The 25,468-nt window shown below is 44.5% G+C and overlaps 1 protein-coding gene across 6 annotated transcripts in view; it reads right to left on the bottom strand.

Annotated features, from left to right (window-relative positions):
* Positions 1-25,468, bottom strand: part of Nck2 (NCK adaptor protein 2) — a 122,546-nt gene that overhangs the window by 91,757 nt on the left and 5,321 nt on the right. Inside the window, exon 2 of one of the 6 annotated variants that reach the window (XM_027386728.2) lies at positions 11,819-11,896. The exons of the other annotated variants lie outside the window; for them this stretch is intronic. The gene's annotated coding sequence lies outside the window, so the exon portion shown is untranslated. The remainder of the gene's footprint in view (positions 1-11,818; positions 11,897-25,468) is intronic. 6 annotated transcript variants of the gene reach the window in all.

Raw genomic sequence — 25,468 nt, forward strand, 5'->3', positions numbered from 1 at the left:
AGAAAAGTGCTACATGGCATCAGGGGAAAATAAGCAAATCATAGGGGGAAATAACTATGTGCAAACAAAACCAATTTGCAATTAAATCTTCAAAGGGGGGATGGGGCATCTGGCTACAGATGGTCTCGAAAAGTTATCTAGCATACTGGTCTAGAATTTGCTTCGATCACCTAATACTGAACACATAATCAGGACAAGGAGTGGGGATCAAGGTGATACTACAGTGGCCACAACTCTACCCTGCTTCTGCAGGATTCAAGACATGTCACAATTTGACATTTCCCAAAATAATGAAAAAAGGAAAACTTCGTAACAAAAACAGTCAAATTCAAAGCAGCCATGTGCCACACCTGTATAAATAGAGCCTGGACAAACAGGTAAACCCCACCCCAAGAAGTCTGTCACACTCCTTTTTTTAGAAAACCAAGTTAATTTCAGACAACAAGTTCTACACAAGGTCACCTGGTGATGATTTTTAAAAGTATTTTCCTCCAACAGCACTCCACAAAAAACTTCTTGGGCCATACGTCTTTCATCATACATGAGATTTGGAAAGGGTGGCTTTCCAGGTGATGTACACAGATACTCCTTGATGTCTTCCTGGGGTTTATAGATTCAGGACACCCTCCCCCACCAGACAACAATCCCCGAATGCCAAAGTCCCTTATAATAAAATGGCGGAGTGTCTGTGAAGAACTTACACGCGCTCTCCCATGTTATGTGTAATACCTAACACGCTACAATGCTATGTAGATAACATGAGACTATGGTCTTCAAGGAATTATGACAAGAAAAATGTCTCAAGTGCTCAGTACACATGGAAGCAATCCTGTTAGATCTATCTGCACTGTACAGGCCATAACACTTTTCCATCCGAGGCTGGCTGATTCCAGAGACATAGTCTATACACATGCTACATTCTGGAGAAAGAAAGACTTCCTTGTATGAGGTGCCACATACGGCAGGTACCATGTGGGTTAGTTCTGTTTCCTGTTGCTATGATGATATACCCTCTGACAAAAGCTACTTAAGGGAGAAGGGTTTTATTTGGCTCAGAGTTCCTCATTACCATCCACTGATGAAGGAGGCAGGAACCTGAAGCTGCTAGACGTGTCGCATCCCCACTCAAAAGCAGACAGCAGTGAGTCAATGTGTGCACAACACTGCAGTTTTGTTTTCTTCTTTTCATTTCGCCCAAAACCCAGCCCGTGAAGTGGTGCCACCCACATTCAGGGTGGGTCCAACCTCAATTAACTCAATTAAGAAAATCGCTCACAGCAGGCCCACGAGTCACCCTAATCTAGACGTTTCCTCATTGAGACTCCCTTCTCAGGTGATTCAGGCTGTCAATCACCACACCATGGTAACAGCTCTATGGAAACTGGTTACCTGCTCCAGCAGCTCCAGATACAGTGCAGGGTAACACAAAGGTGAAGGAGGAGGAGGAAGAGGAGGAGGAGGAGGAGGAGGAGGAGGAGGAGGATGAGGAGGAGGAAACATTCCTGGGTGAAGCAATGGCCTGAGGAAGACAGAAAGTCCTTGCTAAGAAATCGAGAAGGCAGATCTGCTAAGAGCAGGGGATGATTTGTTGGTGAAGAAATAAGACAGAAAGACAGCTGATTAAGAGGAAAGCCCTTGCAGTCACCGAAAGGAAGGGGAAAGTCCCACACATGAGACATGTGAGATGATGGCAGAAGCAGCCAGGAACACTCTAGAAGGTAGGAGTTGGGAATCTGGGATGCAGGATGGAAGGGCAGGGAAGCCTCAGGCTCTGAGGCAATATTTGTGTCACTGTCCTTTGCATTTCCCTTTATACTGATGACTGTATGCCAAGCCGATGGTGACATGCAAAGCCTGATTCAGTACTGCCCACATCTCTGGGCCAGTCCCAGTGCTGGGTGAGAGGGAATGCAGGCAGGCAGAACAGATTAGATCACTCTTGGAGAAGCAGTTCTGAGACCCGGTCCCCTGGGTCTACGTAGGGCTACAAAGTCTACGTAGGGCTACAGTGAAATACAGAACTGTGTCCCAGGGAGACAGAGAATGTTTTCCTTTACCTCGGCTTCCTACTTTCTAAACACAGGCAGATGACAGGGCTCCGTGTTATTCACACAAGGGCTGGGCGGGTTGTCCTGGACCAAGTAGGTAAGCTCACCTTGCAGCCCAGTCTTGAGGAGTTAAAAGTCAACAATCTATGTAAGGCCTTGGTTCTCAAACTAGGGGTTAGAGAAAGTAAGCATTTCTAAGAGGCTACAGGGAAGATACCAGAATGAGTCACTCAGCCTCCCCCAGCCACCACACTGCCATCCTTAACACCATCTGCCTACAATCTTGTCACATCTGCCTCCAGCAGAGTGAAAGAAAAGGGGGACTCTACCAAAGTTCCCCAAAACTGGGAGGCTAGGGAGTTCCCAGACACTTGACAAGCCTGAATTGAGAGAAGCAGGGAAGAGGAACTGACAGGTAGCCCTGAGAGTGCCCAAAGACTGAGGAAAGTAGAAGTCCCAGAGTGCTTCTGGGAACAGCTGTAGGGAAAATATATATTTGAATGACAGGTGGGTCTGAAAGAGGAAAAGCAGCTTTGAGACCAGGGCTTTGACTCCGGGCAGAAGAAAAAAAAAAAAAAGGCTAGGTACCGCTGCCAGTACCACCATGCTTTTTCTAGAAAGGTTTACAAGCTCTCCTTATGAGAAATGCCAGCTTTAAAAAAAAACTTTTAGTCCTAACAAAATAGCGCTTTCTACCTAAGAGGCATGGTAACAGAACGTAAAAATTTTCTTGACCTATCTGTCCAGGTCCCTCGTCTCTTACTAGAAAGAACTACAGTTGTAAAAGGACAGAATCATGGTGTTAGCAACAAAACTGACGCCACAGGGACAAAAAACAAATGACACACCAGGCTGGTGCACATAGCCCAGGCAGCTACTCAGAATGACTTCTTTCAGTAGCGGAAGTGTTTTAAATGGCCAAAAATAGGCTTTCAAAAGTATTTTCCTCAACCTGCTAACCATCTTCATGTCTAAAATAATGAACACTAATTCGGGAGCCAGGGGAATAAATGGCTTGATGGGTAAAACACTTGCTGAGCAAACGTTAAGGTGCTGACTTAGCACCCTCTAGAAATGTCAGGCATGATGGGGCATGCCTGTAATCCCAGTGCAGGAAGGCAAGGCATGAATGGGAGGATCCTGGGGGCTTGATGGTCAGGCAGTCTAGCCAATCAGTGAGACCCTGTGGAGAGCAAAATAGGAAGACATCTGACATTGACTTTGGCCTCTACTGGGCATGCATGGGCGTGTGCACCACACCTACAGGAACACCACACACACACACACACACACACACACACACACACACACAAATAACAACTCAATTTACTTTTGCTGTCCACATCCCAGGTACTGTCTCGGGCTGTGATACCACGTGCCATCAAATTCTCAATCACACGGCTGATTCTTTTACAGATCTTTCTAGAGCAGATCTACAAACCATGACAGATTCTATAGGCTCCTCCCTTCACAGACACTATTTTAAACACCATTATTTACACAAACACACCCACATACACGCTGTAAGTTTTATGCCTTCTTAATTACAGAAAAACTGCTTAACCTTGTTGTGTATCTTACCCCCTAGAAAGTAAAAGCCAGATGCAAATACCATCCTTCACAAGGATCTCTGAATTACAGCGAGGCCCCGAATGTACCTATACCCTAAGATACTCAAAGGCTATTTCAGCCAAGCTCTTCAATTTTAAAGAACTTGCACAAAGCCATATCCAGAACAGGAAACGCTTAAACCTTTCAACTCTCAGACTTTCCTTTAGCAGCCATGTGGCACTTAGTTCCGCAAGCTTTGGTCACCACTCTCTTCTATGCTGGCACTACTTGCAACTTTGCTCCCCCATGTTGCACATATAAGATGGTGAGAACGCTTAAATGAGGTTGTGCACAAGGCATTGCTCTGCTCGTCTCATTTGGAATTGTTCTGTGGCACTATGGACAGAACCCAGGGCCTCACATGAGTTGACCAGATGCTCCGCCACAGAACCACACTCCAGCCTTGCTCGTGTTCTAACTCTCCCTCATCTACAAAACTCATCTTCCAGTGACAGCTACTGAAACATCAAGAAACACTCTACCCGGCAAAGGCTGACTACAGAAGGATCCAGAGTCCTGAACTTAGCTTCAGATAAAAACCTAAAACAAGAACCATTAAAACTCAAGTAGGTGTGGCTCAATGACTGAGCTTTCTCGCCCAAGACACTCAAGGCCCAGGATTTTCTACTCCCAACTTGAGGGGAAAACAAATGCAGAAACATCACACAAGGCAGGAAGAGAGGCTGACGGCTACACTGAGGACTTAGAACCTGCTGCTACACTCATTTTTACCAGCAGCACCCAATACACACACCCTATCCACCAAACCTGGTTGGACGAGGCCAAGCTGTCTCTCAGACCCAGCGCGGCTGAGGTTCTGAGACGAGCGCTCCCATGTTGGTCGGATCTACCCAGTGTCCACAAGGACAGTGTGGGCAGGCGGGAGAGTTGAGCCACATAGCCCATTTATCAGAAAAGCCCCAGGGAGACTTATCTCCTGCAGCTCAGTTATTCTTCAGCAAGTTATTGTAAGCGCAGTCACAATGCTACATTTAAAGATCCCTAGTAATGTTACTATATTTTCCTGCATTTGCTTCCTGAGAGCCGAGATGTGGGGGAGTTACCAGGGCAGTGTGAGATTCAGGATTACTCAGACAAGGGCAAGGGAGAGTGGAAAGTAAGAAAGCCTCAGCTGCTCACAGAGAAGTGTTTTTAAATAGGTCCTGCCAGCTGGGGAAGGGGTGGGGACGGAGTGGGAAAAGGGTGGGCCTTGAGCCAGTGCTCCCTTGTCATGGAAACAATAAAAAAGTATTCCTGGGCTGTTTTCTGGCTTCTGATACAGAGCTCCCAGAAAAAACTCAGAATTTCCTTAGTCACAGTGGATCATGAGCCCCAGCAGGCCACAATGGAGCCTGTGCCTATGAAGGGATGTGGTACGGGGGTCCCAAGATGGTTAAAGAGGGGGAACTCTCATCCTTACATTCACTGCTTGCTGGGGGGAAAGGTGGACAGTGTCAGGGTCTTAGCTCTTAAACACGGGATTGGGGACTTCCTGGTTCGGTAAGCCCCTTGAGGTGATATCCTGAAAGGAACCGAAGAGGGCAGGGGAACTCTGCAGCCCCTCTCGGCCCCAGCCACACCGTAAGCACCCTTGTTCCCCTGACAATCCTAAATTGCCTGCTTCCTAATAAACTAGCTATAGCTGACGCCTGCAAACCGTGTGGCTATACAGGTGGACCTTTCCTGAGTTGTGGGAGTTGTCACAGGACACTGGTGAACAGGAAGGGGAAGCCGTGGGAACTTGTAACGGATCAGTCAGAAACACAGCAGGTTCTTTCGCAGCTGGCATCTGAGTGGGGCGAGGCGTCTGGTTGGGCCAAGTGCTCATACTTGTCAGGAATGTTGCAGTCAGCGTCAGGAGTGATTATTATAGGGCAGCCAGCTGGTATTAGAGAATGAGGCTGTCCATTATGGTGGCTTCCTCAGGATGTGGCTATTCCAGCTGTGACACTCTACAGAGTAAAACACATAATGGGGAGGGACTCTGGAGTCTTCAGGAAAGGCTGGCGCATAGTAACTGGTTACACTCACTATATGTTGGCATGACCCAGGTTCTATGGGCTAATCCAAACATTACTAAACCTGTCTGCTTTCTTTTACTTTTTAAATGTGGTTGCAGGGGTCACTGAAGCTACATCTGTAGCTTACATTCTATTTCTACTGGATAATACTTTGAAATGGATCTCAAATTTTCCCATGAAGGCCCGGCGTTGGTGGCACATTCCTTTAATCCCAACACTAGGGAGGCAGAGGCAGGCGGATCTCTGTGAGTTCAAGGCCAGCCTGGTCTTACTGAGTGAGTTCAATGACAGGCTCCAAAACAATACAGAGAAACCCTGTCTCGAGAAAAAAAAAAATTTCCCATGATAAAGCAAGCAAGTCTACAGATTAAAGTATGGGATGAAAGATAGGGGATGTTGCTAACATTTAGGAAGGGCTTGTTATCTGCCAGGAACCACGCAGTGTTTCAGGAACCCTCCTCTGAAGGCTGCCTCCTCCTCCTCCTGCCCCAGAAAAGAGTATAGAGCTCTGGTGCCAAGAAAGAAACAGGCAAGGCTGCAATACAGCAGCATCCCACGCCAGTCCTGCGCTGCCCTGCACAGGGTAAATAGGCTTCTTCAAGAAAGGGTCTAATAAACACAGTATCTCGGCCTTTGTAGGTTACAAGTTCACAATTACTCAACTCTTTGACAATGCTATCACAAAGGCAGCCACAAACATCATGCAACTGAACAATCCTGGCTGTGTCCTTTTCTCTTTTTGTCTTTTGTGTGTTGGTTTCTTTAAGACGGGGACTCATCTAGCCAAGCTGGCCTTGAATTCCTGACCCTCCAGCCTCCGTCTTCCAAGTGTTAGATTTATGGACACCACCATACCTGGCCAGGCTGTGTTCTGCTAACTAAGATGGATCACACAAGAGGGAGTGAGACAGACTTAGTCCATTGGCTGTTTGCCAAGCCCTATTCCACACACGAAGAGAGAGACGTTCCTAAATAAATGTGTCTCATCAGTTAGATCATCTACAAAATACCTTCCACAAAACACCAGTGAAACCATTGTGGGAACAAGGCTAAAAGCATAAAATACTGCTGAGTTAACTGGCCGTCAGGCTTCTAAACTTCCGCTGACCATGTAGGCATGTGCACTGGATGTGCGAAGTAACAACTGAATGACACTAGGCTCTAGAGGTAGTTACTGAATGACAAATTACATCCATGCATTTCTTTTTTCTTTGGAAATGTGGTTACCAGTAATGTCAACATTAGATCTCTACTTCACCTTTGCAGCTTACATTCTATTGCCTATGGTGGCTCAAGGATGTGACATCAATAAAAGGAAGGGAATACAGAGTGAAAGGAAGAGACAAGACTCCACAATCAAACACTCTGGGCCTCCAGGACAGAGCCGATTGCACATATAGAGAGCGGAAGGTAAGCATGACTGTCCAGCATTCGAATGTGAACTTGACCTGCACGGTATCACAGAACTCACTGCAATGAGAAAGCTCTCGGAGGGAACAAAGCCCCTGCAGGCCCTCCTAACCAGAAACTTGAAACATGGTTTGTGGATGGAACAGTGCTCAGTATCAGAAAAACCAGTCCTTGGTTCCAAACATCAGTCAAATTTAGAGATGGAAGCTCCAGTTTCCTACCTAAGTCTCCACACAGAAGCCACACACCTAGGTGGAAGGAGTTACACTAAACACATCAGGGTTCTCCCTGGGACCAACACTTCCCTCTACTGCTGAGTCTCTCCAGCATTATACATCAAGAAAACGAAGGCATAGTCCATCATTACACTAATTTGAAGGCATTAAGAACTATTAGCAAATCTAACAGAACTCACAACAGAAGGAAATAGAATGGAAACCTAGGCAGGCCAGGGGAGTAGATGCAAGGCGTGGGACAGAACCACACTGGCCTGCAAAACCCCAAATCCCTGGGTTCCCTAGTACAGGCCACACTGTGGATTGACTGTGGGAAGAGAAAGCAGCCCTCAGAGAGAAGAGTGCACCAAGTTCTCCTACATCTTCCAGTGCCTCTAGGACCATCCTCAGCACAGAGGGTTCCCAATTGGAAAAGATGCACAACTTGTGTGCAATTCGTACTGCTAGCTTGGTGGCTTCTCACGCCCACTGTCTCCCATTAGCCCTCCATTCCATCATCTCCTCTTCACCCTCCCACCTCCCTCAAGAAAAGAAAAAAAAAATTTCTTAAAAGGTTCCCCACAAAGAAATTTTTCTGTACTCTTTGAAAATTAGGGAAAATACCATAAAAACCTCATGAAGAATCGGAATAACAATTTGGGGGAGTCGCACTTAACAGCAAATGCTGACCAAGAAGTAATAAAAACAGGTGTCTCCTCTGTGCTGTTAGTCACCTGATGCTGCACAGTAGAAGAATTCATATGTAGCATCTGAAAACACACAGCCTATTACTTATCTCTGGGGTCTAGGCATGCCATGCCCAATATGCCACGCCTAGAACAATGACCAGTCACAACACGCCTCCTTCTAAAGTTCAGAATCTAAACAGTACCTTTGCTAGGCTATCTGCCCATCTCAGGCACAACAAATGAACTGAAAATAATTATGTGCCATGCAATGAAATCTCAGTCATTGACAGATCACAAACATGATAGTGGTCTCTTTGGGGATAATGGAACAGAAAACCTTATACAGCCTGGTGACATGACAGCCACCCTGGCATGGCAAAATATATTTATGGTGATGCTGATGGGACAGCACCTACTATGCCACAAGCTACATCATGCAACTGTGTGCAGAATCTTACACTTAGTGAGAAATGACTGCTCACAGCATATATATTTATTGTATTACACATTTTATCATTAGTTTATACTCACATTTTTCTTTAAAAAAAAAAAAGGTGACTATAAACCTAATTGCCTCATGGTCTCTTGTGCTCAATTTAATCTTGTGTTGCTCTCTCATCATGACCCTTCAGATGACGGAACACACACACACAGAAACAAACAGCAGTCAAGTCCACATCTTTCAGGTGTGTAATATGGCTGTCTGGTATTCCTGTACCATTTAGGTTTGTGGCATGAAATCACATGACAGATTCCTCAAGCACCATTAGGTGATTTGTGTGGCTGTAACTTCAACACATCACATCCTGAGTGTCTGTACGGAACAGATTACTAAACAAAGAAACAGCAAGGCCTCTGTTTCATTTGGAAGTTGACTAAAGCATGCTAACAGGGCTCCAAAGAACAACCTACTGACAAGAGGGACAGTTACTCTTAAGAGAAAAGGACAAGTCAAGACTAACAGTGTTTCACCTGCTCTCATTCAGGGAGTCTATTCAAAGAACGGGTCTCATGCCCCAGAGGAAACACACAGTAGGGCTATGGGAGCCATCAAGAGACAGGGCTAAGTCAGTGAGCCCCAGTACTGCCCCTGAAATTCAAGGCTGCTTAAGAGGAAACCAATTCTAAAAGACACAGGGTCACAGAGTATACAAATCCTAGATGACTAAAAGCAACAGCAGGGCCGGTATTAATTGTCCTAAGACAAGATCATCTAGGGGAGATGAACTCCAATGCCATTGTGGAGCAGTCATTTACACTCCAACTTCCAAGGAAGCAATTCCTGGGTAAACCTTATTTTTGTGCTACTGAATACTGGTGTGACTCTGATGGCACATCACAGCAAAATGAATCAAGAGCCATAAAGCTGTCCGTACTATGAAGCTCTGTAGCCTCCTCATAGGAGTTATGGCAAGGAAAGGACTCTGCTGAAGAGAAATATATGGAGATATCATGTGTACTGGAGGGAAAGCTTCAGTGTCCAACTCCATAAATGGCTTGCACAGGGATGGGCCTGCAACTCCACAGATGGCTTGCACAGGGATGGGTCTGCAACTCCACAACCATCCTGCCCTAACAGGAACAAACACTACAAAGATGAGTAGTAAGATAGAGAGCACACATTGAGATTAGACAATGATACACAGTGCTCACAAACACAAAGACTGCAAATGTGCAAATTAGAAGAAGAGGTCAACATGAAAGGGATTCTTTTTCACAACTGTCTTGAGGAGTCTGTGTTGTGGTCAGCTTGGCAGTGCATGCACTTAAAAAATTAGAATAAAGAGATTGATTCTATAATGAAGAAAAAAAGTTGCTATCCCATCCTAATCATTCCAAGAAATATACCACAAAAAAGCAAATAAATAAAAAGTGTCAGAAAGCTGTATCTCAGAAATCAAGGTCTTGGACCAGGCAGGTGTGGCATAGAGGTAGAGCACTTGCCTAACATGGCCCTTGGTTCCACCCAGAGCAATACATAAATAAATATAGAAGTAAATAAGAAAGGGAAGGAAAGGAGGGGAGAAAAAGGATGAATCTGGGTCTCACTGAAGTACTTGGAGTTCTGTTTGTACCTATGGATCTTTTCGCCTGGCAAAGCTACAATCCTCTCTTTAGACATCCAGAGGGGTTTCTTTCCCAGACAGTCAGGACTGGCTATCAAATTCTGAGACAGCATCACTGTGTTTTGTGCTTGAACCCTGAAACAGCAGTCCTGGGAGGGTAGTCACAGATAAACATGAGGAACTCATGGCCACAGAGAAGGGAGCGTGTCCGCTCCAACTGCACGGCTAAAATAATTAAGGATGTCTTCCAGACACCGTCCATTAACCTGGAGAATGCAGGTGCAACAACATGCCTAAGAACATGGCTGTGGCCAATGCCAAGCGGGGTGGCAGAGGCGTGCAAAGATAACACGCCCACAGGAAAATGGTCCAGAGCAAAGCTGCCAAGACTAGCACTTGGATAAATTGCTTAGTTTCTTCAAGCTGGCCACTTCATCTGTTAAACAAGGCTAAGGGCAGCCTGGAAGGGTTATAGAGAGAATCGAATTAGACAACAGGTATGAAATGCTCAACCCCGTTAAGTACTCAATAAATATCAGCTCCTACTGGCATGTCAGTGGTGCTTTGAGAATGTACCTTCATGCAGGCCAGCACTGAAGGGAATTTCTCACCTCTGCTATTTACAATGCTGTGCCCAGGGAAGCCAAATGCAAGCAATATGTGTGCCAATTCTTATCCCTGAATTTCACAGCATTTGTCTGTAAACACAGGGTCAAAAGAGCCAAGGGCTGCTTTGCCACAGTACCCCAGAGAGCCAAAAAGCCTTAATGCACAAGCTTTTTTAAAGTTAGTGACATTTCCTGTTCCTAGAAGTCATCGTTAAGTCCCAAAAGCCCCAACCCAACTGCCAGAATATTAAATAACCATTTAATTTATTGTTTTTAGCCCAGGAAAGAGTATATACTTTCCTACTATGACAACTTAAATAATCAATTTCATTTATAAAAAGAATAATGGGGCCTTTTGTAACTTAAATAAAATTAGTTTTACTTGTTCCTTTGGAGAATATATTTTGTTATCTACCTGAAGGAAGATAAAAAACACTGCTATGCTGGAAAGAGTTCCATTAGGTAAGGAAACGGAGTTACTTTCCCGTAAGGCCTAGGTAGAGTACCTCTGGCCAGTGGTGAGGGCATCATCAGAAGGCAGGATGAAGTTGGTCCTGGCCAGGCCAATCCTCCTGTGCCATAGGCATCTATAAATCTCTAACTACTACTCATTTTTTTTTCAAATGGCACAATACCAATATCTAAAGACCCCTTCTCAACAGTCCTGGTGTTTAAAATGGTTTTGGTTTTAGGCTATTTAAATATCAAAACGATTATTAATTCAGTATTCAAAACCAGACTTGATGAAGTCACCTCGAGGCTTCTTAATGCACACAATGACAGAGAGGGTACAGCAGTAGGTCTAATAGGAGATCAAAGGAAAGCAGGAAGGGGCCTGTCTGCAGCATACAGCCACCATGGAATCACAGGAAAATCACTGCCATTTCCCTGGTATTTGCAAAGGTTGTTAACTGTGCCACTAAAGTCACACTTAAAGGAAATACTATGTATGAACTAATAGCTGATCAAAATAAAAATGCCACACACACACACACACACACACACACCAGCTCAAATCCACAAACTCCCCTGAGGTCATCAGCAGAGGGGTATGGGTGAGCTAAGAACCCTTCCCCAGAAATTAACTCTGAACTCTGTATGTACTACCCCAGCCCTCACCCTCTGGCCCCCACCACCTGGTTTAACAAACCTTTAGATCGATCCCAAACTCAGGGCTGGAGCAGAGGTGAGCCCGTTTTCAGAGAAGAGAGTTTCTGAATTGCTGTGACTGGGAAAAGGGAAGGCTAATGTAAGATTACTGACTACAGGCCTGCCCCACCCTCTACTCCCATGCTTGCCCAGGATGTATTGGAACCTCCATCCCATCCTCTGGCCAGGCCTCCCTCAGTTTGAATGGAGGAAATACAGAGAAACCCCTGTCTCAACCCCCCTCCCATAGGCATCTGGGGCTTCCAGCAGCCTTGTGACAGGAAAGCCCCAAGGCAGGTAGTTCTACAAACAAGCCCTGAATGTTCCCCAGCCCCATAAATGTCAAGTGACTTCCACACGAAACCACTATAACTACTGCTGATTTTTCTTTAAAGACAAAAAATAAAAATAAAAATAAAAATAAACTACAAACCGAGGCAGGTGTTGTTAGACCCCCGGAGGAGGCAGGAGCAGGCAGATTACTATGAGTTCAAGACCAGTCTGGTCTACATAGCTACTCTGGACTGCATGGAAAGACTTTGTCTCAAAGAATAAATAAATAAAACAAAAAACTAAACACCAGAAATCTAGCTAGACATACGCCTGAAATCTCAATACTTGGGAAGATCACTTGATTATCACTTGAGACCAGGAGTTCCAATTATGTGTTAGTAAATTCCTAAGGCCCTTTTTTACAACAAAGTCTCTCTCTCTCTCTCTCTCTCTCTCTCTCTCTCTCTCTCTCTCTCTCTCTCTGTGTGTGTGTGTGTGTGTGTGTGTGTGTGTGTGTATCAGATATCTGCAGAAGCATGAACTGAAAAGGAAGCAACTACTGACTTTGTACTCAGTCATTTTAATACACAAATACAGCACCAGGCGTTACATTCATATAAACGGATGTAAGGAGGCTCTGTAACCGGTGTCATTCTGCAGAACCAGAGGAGTAAGCTGGTCCCTGACCTCACACTCAAATGTTATCACTACTGGGGGATCATGGGAACAGAAACCATAGGCCTTGACTATGACCTTGTATGCACTCAAGAGAAGGGCCAAGCACCTGCCACCCCCACAAAGATGACAGCTCTAGAACTTCAGATCAGTAAGCCAAAGGAGAAACAGGCTGTCCTCAAGATGCTCCCCAAGGCAGCTTCTGAGCCAGCTCCTGCCCAAAGCACACTCAAAGCCTCCCACAGCCCTTGGCAAGGGGACTCGCCTGGTTCAGCAGGCTGGGTAGGAAAGGAAGCCAGAGCAGACTCAGGGCAGACTAACACATCACATAGCAAGCAAGCTGGAGGTCCTTGGTCTCAGCACTGGATCTGGACTACTAGGCCAACCCTATTCCTACCCAGAACCTCCAGGGGCAATACCAGCGACAAGGACCACCCAGACCCCAAGGTTGCAGAGCTACTTTTTAGGCCACTGTCTACCTACTTCAACCAGGGAATCTGCCTCGGGGCTATAAAGCTATCTCATGGCATACCCATTGGAGAAGCTTACAAACTAAAGATTGGCTAGGGGTTTCTGACTTACTTGAACCCAGTCCACATGGGGTCTGGGTGTGCCTCCCTCCCTTGAAACAAAACTACTTTGTGACAGACTTAGCATTTCAGGACCTCCATTCCTTGGCCCAGACCTTTCCAGGGTAGATCTCAGAGCTATCATTGAGTTTCTTCCTGTACTACAAATCTGAAACCACCAAACTGAGAATTGGAGCTGTCTGTCTAGAAAGAAGGAACCAACCATAGGCTCATAAAAAATGGAGCAAGTCTGAGGTGGTTGGAACTGTGGGAGGGGTAGTGTCTTACTTAGGGTTTCTACTGCTGTAATGAAATATCAAGACCAAAAAGCAAGTTGGGAAGGAAATGGTTTATTCATTTATTTATTGAGCTTACACTTCTATATCACTGTTCATCATCAAAAGAAGTTGAGGCAAACAGCTGGAGGCAGGAGCTGATGAAGAGGCCATAGAGAAGTACTGCTTACTGGCTTGCTCTGCCTGCTTTCTTATAGAACCCAGCACCGCCAGCCCAAGTATGGAACCACTCACAATGGGCTGGGCCCTCCCCATCAATCACTAATTAAGAAAATGCCTTACAGCCAGATCTAATGGAGGCACTTTCTCAGTTGAGGTTCCCTCCTCTCAGATAACTCTAGTTTGTGTGTGAAGCTGAACTAAGACTAGCCAGCATACACAGGAAGAATAAAAGTTCCTGCTTGGAGCCTCAGGACTCAGCGTATACAGCAGCACAGAGCTTCCACACAAGCCAAGTGACGAGAAAGGCTCCGATGCTAATCCAGAGCAGAGGCCCTCAACTTCCCATGCAAATCAGAATCACCTGGGGAACCCGTTCAACGGAAGATTCCAAACCAATCTGTCTCAGAAGAATGAATCATTAAGTCCAAAGCAGGCCCCAAGAATTTACATTTCTCCACATCCAGAAACCACATTCTAGAAATCCGATAAAGCACCTTCCTCTTGCCTCCTCTACCACAGTGCCAAGGGGCCATGCTGTCACGCCTTCTACAGCCACTGAAATCATCCTCCTAAAGGCTGTGCCGGTCATCATCTCCCATGAAGAGTTCCAAAGAGCTACTAGAGACAGAACCATTCCAGGTGCAAAAGCTCAACTCCTGCCTCCAAAAATGACTTTTCCCAAAGACCAGGGATGGAAAGAAGGAAGAAGATCAACATTCGGGAAACCTATGTCTCAACCAGGCGACTGAGATTAGCATACAGCTGCAAACCATGCTGACAGTGTACACCTACGATAGTTTAACCGTCAATTGACACAATCAAAAACTACCAGGGTAGAGAGTCTTGGTCCGTAAGCACGTCTATCTGTGGGAGATCTTTCTTAACTAGGTTAAGTGAAGTGGGAAGGCTGGCCCCGAATGTGGGCAGCACCCTTTCATGGCTGGCCCTTGAACTGCAGTGACAAGCAACGAACTTGAGCAGTAAGCACCCATGAACTGATTCTCCACTCTCAGCTGGGGATGTGACTAGCTCCTGCAAGTTTCCACCTTGACTCTCCCAAAATGGAGAATTATTTGAATTGTGAGCTAAAATCCACAACCCCCAGAGTTTCTTTTTGTCGCATTTTATAGCACAGCAACAAAAATGAAACAGTCCATTGCCTGTGACATGGAGAGACTGGAACGTCATTCCTCGGCCCACAACCCCAATCTTATCATGAGGAAACCAACATAACGACATTCAAAACACCTGCCCAATGTCCTTGGAACTATGCTGGGGGGTGGGGGGGGGAGGACCAAGCCTCAGAAACTATGCCAAACCGTAGAAACTAGAAAGACAGAATCAGAGGCAATGTGGAACAGAAAAGCAAAAGTAGGTATTCATTACATAAATCGAAACATAGCACAGGCTTTTGTTGACATCATTTATCAACATTAATCATTAGAGGTGACCAAGGCACTACAGGAATGTCACATAATGAAGTGAGGAAAAGCAGTACTGGGTATGTCTCCATCATCTGAAAATATTTTAAAATATGTTCATGGGTATAGCAGTACACACCTATAAATCCAGCCCACAGGGCTAGCTAACATGAAGATCTCCAGTTCAAGCTCGGCTACAAAGCAAATTCACAGCCAGCTTGTACTATATAGGGAGATCCTTGGAGGGTGGGGGGGGGGAACACCGTATAAATTATAAAATATACATATATGTATAAAGTACCATGGTGGACTTGAACAGTAACAAACTGTACTTTGGTAAAATTGGTGAATCACAGTACTCAAGAAAATATAGACCTAGGAGACACTGCTAGGCGGAAGGGCTTCTGCCCAGCAAGCTCAAGGCTGTGGGTTCTAGGTTCTGAGTTTAATGCCAACTTTTCAAATGAAAAGAAAAAAAAAAGAAGAAAAACATTACTGTTTAGCTTGATACAATAGAATGAGGCTTTCACATGACTGGAATCTAACAGAACATACTATGTATACTTGGATACACACAAGCAAACATATACCTTTCAATGAAATTGGACAAATTCTCTCCTTCTCAAGACCCAAAACCAGGAATTGAATGAAGCATCGTTCTACCTTTAATCCCACCACAAACCTCATATCTCCACATTAAATTTGGTTTACTCTCAAATTAAAGTTTGAGAGAAACACGAAGCCTTAACCACAGTCTATCATTAATTAATTACAGTATTTCACAAATTACAATAATCCATGTCATCCGGAGCCAAAGGAGATGAAGGTTGCTTTAGCTTGAATTAGTCATCGGTAATCATGATCCTACTTACATTGAATGGCAACACTAGTTTGTTTTCCTATGCTAAACAGGGGTTACACATAAAAGGTGACATCTGGTCACCTCTGGAACAGTTTTGTAATGCCTCACCTTCAAGACACCTTCGTAATTTGGGCACTGGATTGAGAAATCCCCAAATGGAAAGGCTACAATTACAAAATACAAAAGAAGGTGTTTAGGAGGTCGCCCTAGGTGCGACCCTCACACAAAAAGAAGCATCTGCACTAGAGTAGGAAAGAGTTTTGAGTTCCAAAGGAAGCACTTTCCAAATCAGACCTAGGAGAAAACAAAACATGCCCTTACAATGGCTGCCCAGGGCTGATCTGCACCATCTACTGCTCCAGAAGAAACAGAGCAGACCTTCTTTCTCTAAATTAAAAAGTGAGGGCATGAGACGGCTGTAGTGGCCCGTGCCTTTAATTCTAGCACTCAGGAGGCAAAGGCAGTTTCCTCTACAGAGAGGCCAGTTTTGTCTACATAGTGAATTCCAGACCAGCCAGGGCTATGAAGTAAGACCCTGCCTCAAAAAACATAAATAAAGCAAAAACCACAAAACAAAAAACAAAATAAGATGTGAGGAAATGCATTTATACCACTATGAGTCAGAACGTGAAATAAGTTATCAGTGTGCCCCCTGAATGCTGTCTTCAGCTAAAAGCGGCAATAAACAGTTTTCCTGATTTTTTTTAAAGTAAACAAACAGAAAAGTAGTGTTTATATTATCTGGAAGAATGGGTTTAACTGACCTGAAAAACAAGAGTCCACTGTGTGCCAACAAATGCCGACTCTTACCTGGGTCCTTGAAATGGGTACATGAGAGAATGAAGGTGCTGTCTGTGGTAGCCACCAGCTACCAACTCCAGGGAACAACCCCACTTGAGTGAGCATTCTAGCCTCTCTCTCCGAGGAATGTGGGGAAGCATGGTCCTCCTCCAAAATACTGGAACTACATTTCTACTGGGGCTGAAGAGAGTGGGAGAGATCTTCTGTGGTGCCACTGCCTCCTCCTCCGACACAAAGGTGAAGACGGTGATTTTTAACTACTGCTGTAGGAATTGGAGGTGACTGGGAACTTGTAAGCTCCCCAGGCTGGTTTACAAAATCTGAGGGTAGTCTTTGTCTGGCTCCCACAGCCCTGGCACATGGGAGGTACCAATAAACATTCACTAAGAGAATGTAACAATCCCAACAGCAGGGCATCACACAGGCCAGATGAGGAAAAACAGCACAGCTTTTGTCACCTCCACACCCACCCACTTCCAGCCCTAACCACAGTCCAGGATCTGATGATACAAGTACCAGGCCTCTGTATCTGCCACTCCAATCATTTACCCATGCTGCTTGAAGCAAACATCCTACTAATCAAAGGCCACACCTCTTTAAGTTTAAAGTCCCAAAGGCAGTCAGGTAGGAGGACTCGGGAACACAGTGGCGAGCCCTTGTTTCATGAAACAGGCCAGGTATCAATAGAAGGTGAAAAGTAACTTTGTATATATAGCCAGATCAGTACCAGAGGCCCGCTACTCAGCATAGGAATCAAGACCTGAAACATTCAAATTAAGGTAAGCCTATTAACCAACTCTGAATGATACAATGTAATCCAGCTCGAAGCAGAATGAAAAACAAAGAAATCCCCTCCCAAGGCAGATGCTTGAGGGCTAATGAAGGGCCAAGAACTTTTCAGAAGCATCCACTCACAAGACTGCCACACTGCCCAGCTCTCTCCAGAGAGTCATTCACAGCTGGGAACCCATGAACCAGTTTGGGTACCTTATTCATCTACAAAACACCCAATTCACGACAGAGGACTCCTCCCCCCCCCCCATGCTAGAAGAAGAAATGACACTGAACAGCACACAAACAAGAAAAATATATACAGACCTATAGCACCCGGTAACTTCAGAAGTTCCCCGGGTTTCAACTGTCCCAAGGATCCTCAGCCACCTGAGACATGACTGAAGGAAAGATGGGCTATGTTTTTAAGGCTCTCAAAACTTTGAGATTTCACCAACTGTTGCAACTGTATTTATCCTAGTCGCAGAACAGGAAGCCTGATAAGAAATTCAGTCAGAAGAGGAAGAGGGGACAAGGACAGGAAATAATCGACACAAAACAGACAGCTATGAGGGCAAAGCAACTCCTACTGGCAGGCCTCCTCCTCCTCATTTCTAGGATCTTTTTTTTTTTTTTTTTTTCTTGCTTAATCAAGAAACAGCCTATTTACAAAGGGAAGAAGTTTCAGACAGTCATCATATCCTAGCCTGGCTAATCAGTAGTTCTGTAGACACTGGGAGTCAGCAACTAACAGCCAAATTAGAATTTTTCCTTTCCTTTTCCTTCCTAAGGTCTAATTTGTGGTATTTGTGTTCTCCTTTGAAGAGAGTAAGGACTATACAAAGACAGACATCAAACATTCAATCTAATGCATGCACCCAACTCAAAACATACCAGGCTGAGCCCTGAAGCCCATGAACTTTAGTAATAAACACATCTCTCTCGATAATCATCAATGTCAAGTTTCTAAGAAAACAGCTGTCTCTGATTAGCTGTTGCTTAAGTAACTGATAAAGGGCCCTCCATCATTCCCACATCAGTGGGCATTCTGAGAGCAATGGACCTTATTCACATCCCAGCCAGGTGTCACGAGGCAACCATCAGCTCTTCCTAAGTATGTGGTACAAATATGCTGATTAGACATAGATAAGCAGACTGGCAAACTTTAACTCCAGACAAAAAGAGTCAATCACACAGAAGTGTCTCCTTTACATACTTAACGACACAGGTGCACAAACGGTGTCCCGGAGTTCTAAACATGTATTATTTTCACTATGTTGGTTAGAATGGAAGAATGAAATCGCTCTCCTAAAAGCAACTGTGAGGTCCACTGTCACTGACGTAAAAAGCAATGGAGAGAGAACAGTTTTCATTCACCTCAAGAATGATGAACTACGGATTCTGAGCCAGTTAGTTCCTGGCTGTGGAGACAGGCCTATGCATCAAAGCATGTCAACACTCCAGCCTGCACCCACTAACCACCTGCAACACCCCAAAGCATGACAACAAATGATAATGTCTCCAGACATTTAATGTCAGCATGGGAAAGCTGCCTGGTTGAGAATCAATGAGTTTTAAAGACATGGGTTGAGGATGTTCAAGCCTCCATCAAGTTTTTTAAGATTCTAACTTTGAAAAAGGTAATTTTGGTTTTGCAAAGTGGATTGCCTCTATTTCCCAATCCAAATCTAATAGCAAATCAGATCCTAGAATGAACAGAAAGCTGTGCATGTACTGATTCTCAGTATGTTAGAAGACATACTTTCTCCCTTAGGCATGGAACCCTGACCCACCAGACACATTCATAAAAAGAGGATCTGCTTCTACAGAAGACAAATTCGGCTTTCCTTTGGATGACTGAGTACAGCAAGTACGTGGCCCAATAAAGTCTGAAAAGAACACCCAGACTCCTGACCCACAAGCGGTTCATCAAACACTCTTCAGTTCTGCCCAGGCAAAGCAGAGGACTGATCAGAAGGGCTAAGAGTCTACCTTCTAAAGCCAAGCAGGCTATATCCTACGGAGACCACGAACAAGGACATAAAGGGTAGCATGCGAGCCCAGGTGAACAGACCACGTAAAAAAGCCTAGCGTGAAGCCCACAAAAAAGTGAAGAAATGAAGGGAAACCCCAAAAACACAGAAAGAGGGAAACGAAGAGAAGAAAAAGCCCCGATTCACTATCTAGCCTGCTAGATTCTGCAGTTTGTTCCTTTAAACTCACTATTCGCCACACCAAGATTCTGGAAACTTCCTAACATAACTCCCCAAACCCTTTATTTCTTGCTCTAAAAATAGATAGATAGATAGATAGATAGATAGATAGATAGATAGAATGAAATGCTTTTAAATTTAAAAACGCTAATGTAGCTTGTGGTTGTTCTGTCAACATCAAGCTACCTTCTATCACAACAGTAAAATAAGAACAATTTATCACCAGTTCTGACTGGCCCTCCTCACATAGACAGGCTTGATACAAGCGTATAAAATGATTGTTGACTTACAGACATTCTGAAATATTCAGCCAAAATTCATAATTAGTAAATTGAGGCACATCCTTGAAGGAAAAAAATCAATGGAGACACAGACAGACTGTAATATTTCCATGCACTTTCATCCGATAGTGGAAAAGCCTCTTGATAACCCCAAGGGCACTCGGAACACTAACGGCCGAGTTTGGGGAGGCCTAGTACACAAAAACTCTCCTGGAATGGCAACTAGTGCCTAGTTCCTGTGGGGCTCTGTAGCAGCTGCTTCCAAGAATACAGACTAAGAGGCAACCCAGCCCTCTATGACTAGAAAGGATACCAAAGCCAACTAACTAGGAAATCCTGAAGACCCGCACATGTCAGATGGACACAGAGGAGCAGTCAGGAGAATAGTGTAACCCTTCACAGTCACCTCTCCAAGGCCACTGAAGGACTTTCATTTATTCACTGAGTCCTTCCAAAGTACAGAGCCTCCTTCTCATGTAGCTGATAAGAAGTTTCAAGAATGAATCTGTGTCCAAGCTCCACTCCCTAACAATGATTTTTTTTTTTCTCAATGTCTTTCAAATCTTAACTACCATGAGAGTTTATGTTCCGCTTCCTGCATCTTGGACACATCTTAACTAAAGAATGGTGGCCTAGTTTAGAGAGTGAGGTGGTCAGAATGGCAGGCACAGACCAGCAGCTGAACAGCTGTGACATCAGTTGGTCAACCCAGTCTCCTGGCTTTTCTTCCCAAGATAAAGGCAGAAAATGCCACGCTCAGGTCTGGTGAAAGTTCGATGAGTTATTGTCTGTAATATGCTTACAACAACAGTAATTACAATGTCTGGTGTAGCGTGTGTGTGTGTGTGTGTGTGTGTGTGTGTGTGTGTGTGTGTGTGTGTGTGTACTAAAGACCACTCAAAAATGATTTTACCTTCTATTCCTACATACAGATTAAGTACTTAGCACTGATCAGAAATATGTAAAAACTCATTTTATGTTTATGTTGGCAATGTTAACTCTAGAATTAAAAACACATTTAAAAAAGATTTGTAAAACACACAAGGTACGTTGATTACATATATGCACTGACTTATAATCCAACATGATTTAGTACCCTAAAATGTTTCAGAGTGAGATACATTCCTTACACTACATAGGCTGTGAATTCTAAGAAAAGCATAATAGTTGCTGCATTCTTATTACCCTAAACTGTTCCTACAATCCTAAGTGCCAGTTATAGCTAAATGTGGGCTGAATGAAGCATAAACCATGAAAGTGTATCCCCAAGTTCCCCAACATTGCAGCTGTGGGGCGACCCAAAATGTACCAAGAAGGAAAAGATAACTACATTACAGTGTGCTCGATTCTGAATTCTTCAACCATAAATAAATGAATAAATAGATCTAATCACACATTATGTTTTATAATGATTATATACATAAATTAAACTACTTCAAATATACTGGGTAAAGAAAAACATGTTTCTTTTTATATTTCTTTTTTTTTTTGAGACAGGGTTTCTCTGTGTAGCTTTGGAGCCTATCCTGGCACTTGCTCTGGAGACCAGGCTGGCCTTGAACTCACAGCAATCGGCCTGCCTCTGCCTCCCGAGTGCTGGGATTAAAGGCGTGCGCCACCAACACCCAGCTTCTTTTTATATTTCTAATATGGCCCTGAGAACACTTAAAGTTACATCTGGAGCCAGCACTGGTGACTCAAGTGGCATTTCAATATGACAGCACTGCTCCTGACAGGCTTCAAGAGGAACATACAGGAAGACACTTCGTTAAAAGGCACATACCCGTGGTGCTTTCTGTAGACGCTCTCTCTTGCCATAAAGAAGAGCCAGGTTCCAGCTGCCCTGTATGCAGAACCACAGTTACACAGGAGCCCAGCAGTCTAGGGTTCACCCTGAATGGCCCCAGTGGACAGCAGCGTCTAAGAGTGGCTCCTTACCAGAATTAGCATACCGCTGTCAGGATATGGTTACAGACAGAGTACCGTAGGGGAGAAGGAAGGCTCGGAGAGCAGAGGCAACAGTGCATGTGTACATCCATGCGTGTATACATCGATATCCGTAACACCGGGGACTTAGGACATCTAGGTGTATGGAGCCTGGGGCAATGGGAAGTCACCAACTGCAAGAAGGAGGCCACAACTGAGTGTTAGGGCACAATGAGCAAAAGGATTGGCAGGAGTGGTTACAATCTGTTTTGATGTCTCAGTCAAAGTCAAAGAAGTGAAGGCGATCGATGGTTTGCAGGCAGAATCAACAGGGCAGATAACCAGACTGGGAGAACAAGAGGGAATTCAAGGATGAGTGAGCTGATAGATGAAGAGGACAGTAACCAGAGGGCAAGGCAGGCCAGGAGATGGTGCAGCTTGAGACACTGAAAGTTTTAGAAATAATTACGAAAGATAATTGATTCTTTGAACAAATGAAAGTACAAGCAAGTCAACAACAACCACAAAACGAACAAAAACGAAGCAACAAAGGAACCATGAACTAACAAACTTAATATGGATGGAGTGTGGTCACAGGTTAGCCCCCAACCCTCCAATGTGGCCACCTAGAACAGATTAGCCTTGATCATAAACAGACACTGATGAAGGTTATGTGTGTCTCACTGAACACCACCACACACAGCCCAGCCAGGAAGGGCACTCACTGGTTCACACGCTCACAGCACTGTCACTGAAGTGGCATGCTCTGCCCCACACTTTGTGCCCGGGGGGTTAGCAAATACATTCCTTTTCATACAAAACCCACCATGTTCTCTGCTGTATTGATCAAAATCCTCATAGAGGGGGAAAAAAAAAGAAAAAAACAAAAACAAAAAAACAAGCGAAACACAGTAAGTGCCCACAGCCAAACCACATGGTGAGGGCGAGCATCCATAATGGACTGAGTCAAGCCTTTTTGTCTTTAATCGCTCTGCTTAAAGCCTCAAAGGCCAGTGCCAAGGCTTCCTCCCTGCCGAGGGATTTGAGGGCTAGACTCAATGAGTTGACAGTCTCTTTTTACTTCTCACTATTCTGTCCCTGGCAGTTGTCCTCAAAGATAAACAGAGTCTAGGGCTGAGTGGTAAAAAGCAACTGCCTGTCCTAAAATCAGCCATTTGAGAACACAGAGTTATACTGTGACAGATGGAATTGTTGCCCTGGATTCATCCGTTGAAGCCCTAACCTCCACCCCCAACCCCACCCCCAAATAATGATACGATCCTCTGTCAGGATCATAGAAGACTGGTCCAGACCCCTGGGGTACCCAAATTCTCAGATGTTCATATTACTTCTGTTACAACATCACACAGTCTATGAATACCACCCATGCACTTCATCCCATATATGCTAAATCATTCTAGATTATACATAGATCCAATAATGTCGATGCTAAGGAAACTGTACTAACAAATACATTTAAGAAAAAATAAACTGTATATTTAGTGCAGACAAAAGTTTTGCAATTGGTAAAAAAAACAAAACAAAACAAAACAAAAACCCACAGATGTTGAAGGCCTACCGTAACAGGACATGGAGCATCAAAGAAGATGTTTTAAAGTGGGCAGTGGTGGGGCACACTTTTAATCCCAGCACTCAGAAGGCAGAGGCAGGAGGATCTCTGTGAGTTTGAGGCCAACCTGGTCTACAAGAGCAAGGTCCAGGCCAGTCAGAAATACACAGTGAGACTCTATCTCTTAAAAGAGCAATATTTCCATATTGGGGCTGAAGAGATGCTTACTGGTTAAAAGCTCTGGCTGCTCTTGGAGAGGGCGAGTTTGGTTCCCAGCACCCATGTCAGACAGCTCAGAACAGACTAACTTCCAGATTCCACACACTCTATGAGCGCCATCGGGCATCTGCACTCACAAACATGTAATTAAAAAAAATTATAAGTGGGGGAAGGTTACAGTTATGATTGTTAATAAGAGTGGGACCCTTATCTAATAGAACTGCTACTCTCCTAAGATGACAAGGGCATAGCAAAGAACCCTTACTCTGTGCTTATGGATGGATGGACGGACGGTCAGAGGGACAGACTGAAGGAAGGAAGGAATGACTGCTGGTTAAAGACAAAAAGACCAGTAGGAAGAGCATGCCTTACCAGACAACATGATAACTTTGTCTTCCAGCTTCTAGAGTGCTGAGTAAACTCGCTCTGTTGCTTCAACCACCTACCTAGTCCATAGTATTCTACTACAAAAGATCAAGCAGACCAAAACACACACTAAATAGGAATGAATACCCTAGACCCATGGAGACTTTCTAGGCAGCTCTGGCTCCTAAAAGTGAAGCAAAGACACAAAGTCATGGCCATATTTCCTATCTGTTTCCACACAAATGGCTCTTCTTCCAAGGACCCCCACATATGAACTGCCCCAACCACGTCTCTACACACCTGCAACACGGCCCAGAATAAATCTGTGGGAGGGCCCAGCTCCCTGAGGGTGGGGCCATCCCTGGGCTGGTAGTCCTGGCTTCTGTAAGAAAGCAGGCTGAGCAAGCCATGGGGAGCAAGCCAGTAAGCAGCACCCTTCCATGGCCTCTGCATCAGCTCCTGCCACCAGGTTCCTGCCCAGTTTCAGTTCCTGTCCTGACTTCATTGATGAACTATATGATGTGGAAGTGTAAGCCAAATAAATAAATAATTAAATAAACCCTTTGTTCCCTGACTTGTTTTTGCTTATGGTGTTTCACCACAGCAATAGAAACTATAACTAAGACAACACCCAAGGGCTATGACAATACTCCAGGACTCAATGATACTGTGGCCTAATCTGCTCCTTCTGAGAGGTGACAGGGCATTGACTAAGACTTCAACCTAAATCCACAATCCATAACCCCTGGCAGTGTCCTGAATCCCAGCCTTTCACAGTTGTGCGTCAGACTCGATTATGCCATTCTATGCAGAACACTAAATATCAACCACACAAAAAGTACTCTGTATCTTATTCTTGTCTCATTATATGAAAGTTTAGGTCTTCCCAACAACTGGCTGGCCAACGTTATCTATTTCCTAAAAATGTCTTAAAAGAAGAACTTGCAATACAGGCTGAATGTGCCTCATCCACCTGTTTGGGGCCAGATGTGTGTCAGCCTTTGAGATATGTTCATTATACGCCACCCTCAACCGGGCTAAAATTTATGTGTTTATCCCGCTGATGAATTAGTTATTTGCTATCACCCCCACCTACAACCTGCAAAGGTCAGACTTTGGAGGAAATAACATCCAAGTCAAAATAAGAAATGCATGTGTCTCATACACACTTTATATATGCACTGAGTACAATCTTAGGCATTATTTCTAGTCCACTTGAATTTAGACAATCTGTCACAAGGTCAAG

This window comes from Cricetulus griseus (assembly GCF_003668045.3).
Source record: "Cricetulus griseus strain 17A/GY chromosome 1 unlocalized genomic scaffold, alternate assembly CriGri-PICRH-1.0 chr1_1, whole genome shotgun sequence".
Lineage (NCBI taxonomy): Eukaryota > Metazoa > Chordata > Mammalia > Rodentia > Cricetidae > Cricetulus > Cricetulus griseus.